The sequence below is a fragment of the Marmota monax genome, unplaced genomic scaffold (assembly GCF_021218885.2).
Source record: "Marmota monax isolate L192 unplaced genomic scaffold, Marmota_monax_Labrador192_F-V1.1 WCK01_AAM20220418_F8-fsc00201, whole genome shotgun sequence".
In the NCBI taxonomy this organism is placed as follows: Eukaryota; Metazoa; Chordata; class Mammalia; order Rodentia; family Sciuridae; genus Marmota; species Marmota monax.
Window position 1 is genome coordinate 2,362,366 of NW_026695150.1, and position 9,230 is coordinate 2,371,595.

A 9,230-nucleotide genomic window follows, 5' to 3' on the forward strand; every position below is an offset into this window, starting at 1 on the left:
GTGGGGAGGGGGGAGGGTGGAGGATGGGAAAGGCAGCAGAACACAACAGACACTAGTATGGCAATATGTAAATCAATGGATGTGTAACTGATGTGATTCTGCAATCTGTATATGGGGTGAAGGTGGGAGTTCATAACCCACTTGAATCAAAGTGTGGAATATGATATGTCAAGAAATTTGTAATGTTTTGAACAACCCACAATAAAAAATTAAAAAAATAATTATTAGCCCATGTGGATTCCATTCACTTTCTTGCAAGTTGGGTAATTGAGGGAAAATTTGTTATATTTTATTCAACATCTTTAAGTAACTTTCAGTAGAAAAATTCTCAGATTGTCCAATATACAATATTTCTGGAAACAGGAGAGAACTTCCTGTTTAACACAACTTCCAGACTAATATTTATGGAATATATAGAACATATCTTTATGGAGCTCTATAAAATTATGAGTTAAATATCTTTGTTTCTTATTTCCCATCAAATAAGAACAGGTAACAAATTTAGCCTAGCTTTCAAATTACATATTATAATTCCCACATTTGTCTATGACTTTAATTTCTACCTGTATTTTACAGTAGGCAAGTTTTTGCTTCTCACTAAAGTCTATTCCTTCGCTTAGCTTACTCACCTGCTTGGGATGTCCATCCCTTCATCTCTACATGCCCCAATGTTAACTGCTATCAAAAGTCATTGCCTTTTTGCAAAATGTTTCTCAAAATCACTCAGATAATATCAGTCACTTTCTCTTTAGAATTTCTCCTCTTAGGCATTCATCTTTTTTTTTTTTCTTTTTCATACTACATTTTTTTAAAATCTCTGTTGTGTCAGATTTGATGTTTCTTATTGCTTAGGCTTCTCATTGCTAGGGTCTTTTTTAATTCACCTTTGCATTCTCCAAATTACAGAGCATGGTGACTTTCACAAAGCAGAACTTCATAATGCTTTCTGAAGGTATAAATAAATGTTACAGAAATACAAAGGAGAAAAAGACTGTCTATTACTTTAACTGTCTATTACTTTAAAAAGACTGTCTATTACTTTGAACAGCAAAAAAGGAACCTCTGGGCTGAGATCACCTGTGTTAATACAGCACAGATGAGACTGTAGAACAATTTAATTAATATGACCTGGTTGTTTGCTCCAGGGGACTTTTGCCTGGGAAAGATAAGACTGTACAACAGCAAATGTCTCCAGTGTTTACTTCAGGAAATTCTTACAGATCAATTTATTGGAATCCTGGTTTCTAAAAGCTCACTTATCCAACTAGTTTACTTATACTTGCTGCCTTGATCTTGTGTTCACAGGTCTTACACTATTATGTCACAAATTTTGTCCACTTCTGGGTTGTTTACTGCTTTGAAAGACATACCTTATATGATCTGAACCTGATCCCAAAGTCCAACACCTATTCCATTCAGACTTCATCCTTCTGAGACATTCCTAATAAGTCCCTAAGACAATGGCATTTTTCCCCATTCCTCAGGTAAGACCGCCTGGTGTTATTTTGGGAGCTTATCATACTTTATAAATGTTTCAATCAGTCAATATTACATGTTACTGTAAAACCAAATAACAACATATACTAAATTTCTAAATATCAGGACAATTTTTTTTTCATAAGTTGACATTCTTAGCACTAGTCTCAGTGCTTGAAAAATAGTGAAAAAATTTTTTCCTTAACACTAGTGCAATGAGATCTCTTGTAAGATTGCTAGATGAGAAAGAACTGTTCATATAGAATTCATCATTTTTTGATCAGGTGGATAACATCCATTTTTTTTTTACCTTCCTCACTTCCCTTATTACAAAACTGTTGATTCAATGGCTTTTTCTAGCTCACAGAGTCACTGTTAAGTTAGAGCATTTATTTTTGTCCATTTCAAATCTGTTTGCATTGGAAATCTGATTGAGTCAAACTCATGACTTTGAACTCCTTTGTCAAATATAGAACAATGATTACTGTGCTGAAATTATGAAAGAAGCAATGAAAGGATCTCCTGTCTGTGAGCTTGTGACTCAGCATTTTGAATGGAACTATGTAAGGGTTTCTGTAAGTCGTAAAAATTCTGGAATGGAGCAGAGTGTCTGGCCATGAAGAGGAATGCTATAGTTTTATTGAGTGAACAATAGCTTTTAGTCTACAATTAGAGGGCTTTATAAATGATGGAGTAATTTAATTAAGCTTATATTTTTAGTGTAGTAAAATTGCTAATGTAAGATCCTTCTGCAAGAACAGGTGTCATCAAAGAGAAGGAGAGAGAAGAGCCAGGCTTGTGCACTATCTGACACCATTTGTCGAGCTAAAGAGCACAAAAGGGGAGACAGGACTGGTAGAACTCTCAGATGATGGTGTGCATTTCTGTCTATGTGAACGTTGCCCTGGATTCTGCAGAGACTGAGGTCTCTGAAGCCGCCCCTTTTTGCCTTTGTGTTTCAGAAGTGGGTGGACACCTACTTTGTCAACTTAAGAATGGTACCCAAGGAATCCCATCCAGGAGTGAGTTCACTGGGAGATTTGCACAGTTCTGGGGTAATTTGGGGTGAGTGAGGCTGCTCACTAAGCTCCTTCTGCCTACGTGGCGTGTGCCTGGGATCTGTAGAAAGGTAGTGGCTGGTGCTCTGTGGATCATTCGCCACTCTGAAGAGGGCATTTTAAAATACCAAGAACAGCTCCATGAGGATTCTAGTTAGGGCTGCAAAGCAACAAATAGACCATAGTTGGTCCACATAGACAATCACTGCTCCGACTGGGGGAGATCTGGTTTTCATGTTAATGCCTTCAATTATGAAGAACAAAAGAAGAGAAATAGAGAAAAAAAAATCTTACAATCTTATTATAAGATTCGTTTTTCCCCCAAAGGATCATTTCTCTGGATATCTCTTATTCTTGTCTCTTCCTCTTTCTAAAGAGATAATTACAAAATGAAATCTCCTCCATGGGTGAATGTGCAAGGAGATTAAATACACACACAGACACACAAACACACACACACTGAACACCATCCTGTACAACAGTTATGTCCTGTCTTGTCTTAAGCAAGAGCATTACATCAGAGAAAAGATAGAGGATGGAAAATAACTTTAATTATTTGTACAAGAATAAACAAGGGCGTGCACAAAAGTATTCCTTTTTGGTGGAAGAGGGAAACACATACTGCTAATACTAGAAGATCAATCTGTGTCTAGTACAGGTTCTGATGTGATTCTTGGTAAAATAATCCCCTTGGGCTCTCCAAGGAAAAGCTTCAAAGTTCATTCCTGCCTATTTGTGGAAGCAGGACGAGGGGAAAAGGTCCTCCTCTAGCAGAAGTATGCAGCTCTGTGGACATTGATGGACGGCATATTGGATAAGGTATAGACCCATTAAAACCCGGATAATGAGTGGCAAGAGGGCACAGTTATCCCTTACTGACAAAGGCAAAGCACTGGGAAACCATTTGAGATACGCTTTATTTTCCCCTAGAAGGCTTCCTCCTGCCTTTCATTCCCAAGGAATGCAATAACAATTGCTCTTGGATTGTACATAATTTCAGGGCGATCTGCAAAGCTTTCCTGCTCTGGATGGCCCAGGACTTTATAAAAACAGTTTAGAGCAGTTAACATTAACTATCCAAACATTCTAAACCATATCTTACAGTATAAGTGGTATTTTAAAGACAAACTAATTTACTGGCTCTTTTAATTCACTTCACTTTCTCAGAATGGCACTGAATACTTAATGAGCTGCATAAGGCCGAGAAAAGGAGAAGCATGGTCATTCCTGAGTCAAGTAATGATCTGAAGAAGTGGGGTGATTATGGAGGTGGGGGGGAGTGAGGTGGTGGGAGGCATAAGAAATATAAGAATTTCATCTTGATTCCTGGGGACACTGGTATTGACATGCCCCTTGGAGAGAATAAGAATGTCTTTATTAAAACAGTAATTAATACCAGTAGAACTAGCCATTTGCTAGGCAAATTTCTTATAATAATTCCTTCAGTCCTGTGTGGGAAAGGGGAGTTATAATTATGCCCATTCCACAGGTAAGGAAACCAAGGCCCGTGGAGCCTCAACATCTTGTCCAATATGACAGGTCTCCTTGGAAGCAGAACTGGACTCCGGTCCTGAGGTCTGAGTTCTTGCCCACAATCATGCAGTTTGACTGTGACCACCAGGGCTATGCTCTAGGAATGGGGTGCTGCATCTCCAGATCTACATTGTAGTTGAGTATGCTCCAGTCTTTGTGGCACCAAGGACTGGAATAGTGCGGATGACTGGTCCCCAGTTAGTGCATTTGGTTTTCCACCCTAGAGTTAATTCCCATGTGCTCTGTGTGTCTGGCTGTCGGTGTCCTGGACTCTAATGAAGATCTACCACACCTGCTCCCCCAGGACCTGGCAGGGTGACCAACCTCCGTGGCCTATCCAGAAATATTTGTTAAATGAGCAAATGAAGAGTGTTGGTACCCACTGTTGACGGTTTACTTTCCCAGTGAAGGTTTCTGTTTTGTAAATGGTTAGGGAAGAACCTACTTTGGGAGCTGCACTTTAAACTGACTCTTGAAGTTTCTTATGATTGAAAGGGGCTTCCTGTTTCAAGGGTTTCAAGCTCATGTTCAACAGAAAGGACACAAAGAGGCATGAAGACAAAAAGCCCGGCTTTGCATTTGACTGACATCCCCTGCTAAAAATGCTAATAAGCCAGCTGAGAAACCACAGTCCTTGATACAGTTCCTAAATTGTTTTGAAAAGGAGTGGACTGACCCTTGTAAATGAGTTTAACTAGCTTTTTCACATGGATAGAAACTGTCAGTTTTCTGTCATCTACGCTGCCCTCAGCAGTGCTTCATGTTCCTGTGTCGGGAGACACAGGGATTTTTTTCCTGATTTCCTACAACCTCTGGAAAGACCTTCTCCTTTCCTAAGAAGCATCTTGCTGTGATGGACACCAAACCCAGAGTCTCTTCCTCCCTTCACCTTTTGCTGTTGTCAAGGTCCTCATCTTCTCTCTTCTCAAATGTCTGACAAATGCCAATTCTAGTCCACATTCTTCTGAGTGTGACGACTCTCAAGCTTCTCAAGAAAGGCTCCCTGGATGGAGAGCAATGACACTCGGTGTTGGGAGCCACATGGGACATTCCGGGAGAAGACACATCTGAGCAGGTTGCCCTGCAGGGTGGCAGAGGTCAGGTGGGATTATCTGCCCTCAGTTCTCCTTCCTCCACCTGTTCCAACCCAACCCCTGGGGTGTAACTGGCAGTTTCCCTGCCCCCAGGCTCAGACCAGACCTGTTGAAGGTGCCAGAAGCCCAGACCTGAGCTTCTGGTGCCTAGAACCAAAGGTCAAGGCTCACAGCTTTTTCCTCTGTCCAGCTCTCAGTACTGGGAAGATGCCCAGCTAGAAGACCCAAGGCACACTTGGGACATTCACCAAAAGCAAAGATGTATTTCTTCATTCGCCATTCCCTCCTCATTCTTCAAAAACAAAACAAACATTAAAAAACTAAAGCAAAAATAGTATCTGATTAATAATAAAGATTGCCTCTCTTTAACCTATTCTACCCATCTTACAAGTTAAGAGATCATAGAATTTTAGACACGAAGAGAATGAGTGTTTTCCAGCATGGGGCCAATAATTACAGTGATTTCCTATTCCTTGGATCTCTGATTGCCAATTTCTTTAGATGGCTTCGATGTCATTCTACAGCTCGAGACCCAGCTTCGCTGATGCTTTTGAACTTCTGGTAAGTATTGACAATTCATCTTTGAATAGATGACAGTGTTATAGTTTTATTCAAATGGGAGAAAATGAGTCATTTTACACCAGCTTTATAGAAAGGGATGAATGTTCCAGATATACTGTCGGGGAGAGATGTGCACAGGAGAGATGGCTGTCTCCCCTATGAGACCCAGAGCCAGCAGCAGGGTGCCCTCCAGCACAAATGCACAAAAGCTATTATGCAATGCAGGTGTTTATGCTCTTAGAAAATTAGTGGAAATGTGAGAAGGTCTCACTGTTTAGGAAAGTAATAGGGAAAAGAAAAGATACTGCAAATACTGTGTGTTGCCCTCAATCTCAAGAACTTCTCTCTGATATGCAACAGAGAATTGAGGGCACCTGCAGGTTTATGGTTCTATATTTTAGGGGACAGACAGATGAGGATGGTAGGAACTTAAGGTGAAGAGAATAATTCTATAAAATGGACTCACAGTACTGACACTCACATGCTTTCTTTGCCAAACAAGCAATTGACCTGCAGCCCTGTCTGGCCTAAGTGGACAGTCCATGTCACATTCCTCAGCCAACTACCTGTTATGTGCAAGGAAATGCAGGCAGGTAAGGACTTTGATAAGAGGAGCCCAAGTTTACTTTGAAAGGAGAGACTTTTGTGACCCTTTTCACAGACCAGCTTCAGGAAGGTAAGGCTAATTCCTCCTAACCATAAAACCTGTAAAAAATGATTAGGAATCGATGGGCCAAGGGGATCTAGGATTGCCATGGCAATATGAGCTTTGAAAGTCTGATGCTGTCAGTCAAAGTCAGGAGGTGGAAATGGAGGGACTCTCTGGGAACTTCTCTGGGATCCCCAATAAAACCGGAGTGCAGGAGAGGCATGTTGTCCTGCCCCTCTCTGAGAGGACCCACCCTTCCCTTATGGGTGTCCACTTTACCTTTGCCTGTTCCTTCGATAAACTCATTTCATTTACTCTGAGCAACATCTGAAATCTTTCCGACTTGATTCCAAGCATCTGGGTTTGAAGGGGGAGGGTTCTACACATTGCCTCAGTTTCTCAGGAGATTTCAGCTCTGTAACAAAGCCAGCTTGTGTGCTTGAGCTTGTCCCATTCATCAGCCCACGGACTCCAGTAGCCTTTCCTCTCCCTGGTTCTTCTGTTGGCCGGGCTCTTGGAAGAGTGAACACACAGTTGCCTTCTCTGTTTTCATGGGTAGAGAGGAGCAGCTCTTAAGCCCTGATGAATGTATGGCAATCACTTCATTTGGAGTTGCTGCTTGACCTTGGCAGTGACTTTCCCAGATAATGTTGTTAAGTGACACTGATCCTTTGGACACTAAAGGTAACAATTTTATTTTATTTTTGTAAATTATCTTGGGGATCAGGATTGCTAATATTCCTGTGGCTTAGTCTCAATTTCCTTCTTTTATTTTTCCCCCAACCACTTTCATCTCTATTGAGAGTCTCTGAGTCCAAAGGAACTCAATCTGTCCCTACTAATGTATGAAGAATTTTTATTTTAGCTCCCCCAAGTTATGATTTCATGACAGAATGATTTCTCACTTTTAAACTCTAAATATTTTCTAGTTTGGAAATGCCTACCTATCGTGTGGATTTTTCTTCCCTTCCCCTCCATGCTTAGGTATATTTGTAGGAAAACAAAACCTTTATTTATTAAAAAGTTCATTTGCTCCTGCTGCTTATTCTCCACCTGAAGTTCTAATCCTCTGTTTGTGACAAAGTAATCATTTCCACAGCAACTAATTGTGATGCTGCAAAGGCAGCCTTAGACTTCAGGAGGGGAATGAGCATCAGGGGCAGATGAACATAGAAGAAAATAAAGAGTGCCCTTTATATGCAAATATCCTTAAATGTGGTGAAGGGGATGTGAAGGCATTGGGCAAAAAAGACTGAATAGTAAACAAAGTATTATTTTAGATCAACTCAAAAAACTGTTTTGTTTTGTTTTTTCCTTCTTCTGTGGATTGAGCCCGCCTTTGGCTGCACCTGCTCATTGCTTGGTCAGTTCATTTTGATTGATTGATTCTTTTTTGTTGTTGTTTTTTGTTTTTGTTTCAGATAGCTGGACTTGCAGCTGTTAAAAGGAATGATCAAAGTACCAGTGTCCTGATGAATGTGCTCTCTGGGAAGGGACGGAGAAAGGACCTGCTTAGTGGATGCTCCTATTTCTAAAGTAACCCTCAAAAGGAATTTCCTAACCTTCATCCTGGGTGCGGGGTATTACAGTGAGCACCTAGACCTCACTGTTTCCACTTAGTGTAGCAAGACACAAAGGGACTGGGAGATATCAGGAACAGAGATTGCGATGCAAACAGCAATGAGCTGACAAACTTCTAGGAATTTCAGCAGTAAGAGAGAAAGAAAATGTCTTTGTGAGTCTCTGGACACCTTAAACCTCTTCACTCAACTCTGGTCATTTTATTTTTTCATGAGTAAAAAAGTACCTTATAGTCATTATGTGCAGATTTGTCTGAATCCAGGACGCATACCTTATCACTGATGTCTCAAGTTTTCTAGAATGTAGAGTCACAAGAAAACATGCAAATAATTTAACCTATAATTGGTATCAAATAAAAATTGCACTGGATAGAGTTAAGCTAACCTGGAAGACTGTCTTCAAGACAATAGGGGGAGAAATAGACAGCAGTTATAGGAAACAGAAGGAGAAGGGATTTAAGAACTAGAGTGAATGAACCAAGGGAAATATACCAGAGGACATTAGAGCACTAGTTGATCCAAGTGATTAGGTGTTTGCTAATTGATATTTATTAATGTTTTGACTCCCATCTTCCCAGAGAGACTGGAAAATAGAGAAGCTCTCTCCTTTAGTGCTTACATTTCAAAGGGTTAACTCCCAAGCCCTTGAGAAGGATGTTACCAGATTGCATAACTGGCAAGAGTCTTGGAAAATATTTATTTACATTTATACTGGGCAGAGACAGATTTTGCAACTCCAAATTTCTCAAGTAGATGCTCTAAGAAAAGGAATGTTATGGCCTACAGTCAAGAAGAATTTTCTAAAGTTCAGGAAACCTAAAGGGAGTTTTCAGGCCATCTTGGTCAGTTCTATATATGGTGGAAGAGTTCCAGCCTGTTACAGGGATGCAGGGTTCCGAGGGCCAGGAGCTGGCTGCACAGTAGCAATTTTCCCACTTTTCTCTCTTCCAAAAGCAGATAATTTCCAATCACATCTGTTTTGCATATAGAAGTTCTTATAAACTTTCTTTTAAGAAAATTTTTCCTTGCTAAGAAAAATTTGGAGACCACCAATCATGTGCTATTTGGGGATTTTCTGTTGAATAAACTTGAGCTCCTGAAAATCCATGAAGATTAAGAAAACCTTCACATTCCATTGTATTTAGGAACTCACTTGATGCCAAAACCATCCTTCCTCATGTGACCTGGGTAGGTCAGATGACCCCCTTTGTCATCGATTACAAATGACAAAGGCAGACATAAACCATCTAGATTCTGTCTTTTCCTTATAAATGATTAG

The 9,230-nt window shown here is 40.3% G+C and overlaps 1 long non-coding RNA gene across 2 annotated transcripts; it reads left to right on the top strand.

Moving 5' to 3' along the window:
* The first annotated feature begins 4,734 nt into the window (after nucleotides 1-4,734).
* LOC124081838 (uncharacterized) lies at nucleotides 4,735-8,188 on the top strand. Of its 2 annotated transcripts, XR_006848158.2 has the most exons (3): nucleotides 4,735-5,722; nucleotides 6,225-6,315; nucleotides 7,793-8,188. It is a non-coding gene; the product is annotated as an uncharacterized LOC124081838 (long non-coding RNA). The 2 variants fall into 2 exon arrangements; XR_006848157.2 differs by lacking the exon at nucleotides 6,225-6,315.
* Nucleotides 8,189-9,230: the final 1,042 nt, after the last annotated feature.